This window comes from Poromitra crassiceps (genome assembly GCF_964638095.1).
Source record: "Poromitra crassiceps genome assembly, chromosome: 3".
Lineage (NCBI taxonomy): Eukaryota > Metazoa > Chordata > Actinopteri > Beryciformes > Melamphaidae > Poromitra > Poromitra crassiceps.
In genome coordinates, this window is record NC_139625.1 from 63,431,199 (window position 1) to 63,432,216 (window position 1,018).

General features: G+C 48.5%; 1 protein-coding gene across 1 annotated transcript in view; it reads left to right on the plus strand.

Annotated features, from left to right (window-relative positions):
• Positions 1 to 436: 436 nt before the first annotated feature.
• prox1a (prospero homeobox 1a) overlaps positions 437 to 1,018 on the plus strand; it is a gene marked incomplete at its 3' end in the record, with an annotated part of 111,024 nt that continues 110,442 nt past the window's right edge. The window contains exon 1 of the mRNA XM_083634225.1: positions 437 to 501. The remainder of the gene's footprint in view (positions 502 to 1,018) is intronic.

Sequence of the window (1,018 nt, forward strand, 5' to 3'; positions counted from 1 at the left end):
CACCGTCCCCCGGTTCCTCTTCCTTATTGGTCAGGTGGAGCCGTTACCTCACTACGGGGGCGATGACGCAGCGTCTTCACGTATCCTTCACGATCGAGCGTCTCTCTTCTTATTTCTTTGCAGTCTTGTTGCCGTCGCTCGCGGAGGAGAGAGACACCGGGATTCGCGCGACGAACCCAGTGTGTGCCGAATGGACCCGTGCGCTCGATACTAAAACACTTCCCACCCCGGGAGGAGAGCGGCGCGCAAGAGCTCTCTCTTTCTCTCTCTCTCTCTCTCTCTCTCTCTCTCTCTCTCTCTCTCTCCCCCTCTCGCTCTCTCTCTCTCAAACACACGCACACGCACGCACGCAAGCGCACACACACTGTATGCGTCTCTCCACTTTGCAGTAGTAAAAAAATTACGGCATTGATCTCAGCGCCGAGTGCGGATCTGAGATCTCTCTCTTGTGTTCGCTCTATCTTCGACGGACCGACTTGGAGAAACGCTACAGAGACAAAAGTAAGGATACACTTAACACTTCTTATCAGGATTACACTCTGTGTAGCCTAATGTGCGTGTGTGTGTGTGTGTGTGTGTGTTTTCATGTGTGTCTCAGTGTCTGTGTGCATTTTGACGCATATCCAACTTAACTTCCACTCAGGAGACTGTCGGCGGTAGCTTTGTTTGGTAGAAGTTGTTTTATTTTTTTGTTGGGAAACTAACTCATTCTCTTCATACAGTTTATATGCGCGGAGTTTCGCTACCGGCTTGCGCCTTCTTCTCAGGCTGTGGTTGGGACTTTTGTCTGCTATATAAACGAGACTCCATGGACTGATGGCGACCGGTTTAAGTTTGTTGTCAGATTAAAATCCTTCTTTTCCGGTGCGTTTTAGTTGCTTTGGATATGAGAGGTTTCAACTCGCATGGATATGCACCACTTGCTGTTATCAAACGGAAAATGAATAGCCTGCTAGCCTATCCATATTGGAATCTCACTTCACTGTTTCCAATGCAAAACCCACTTATTTCAACATTT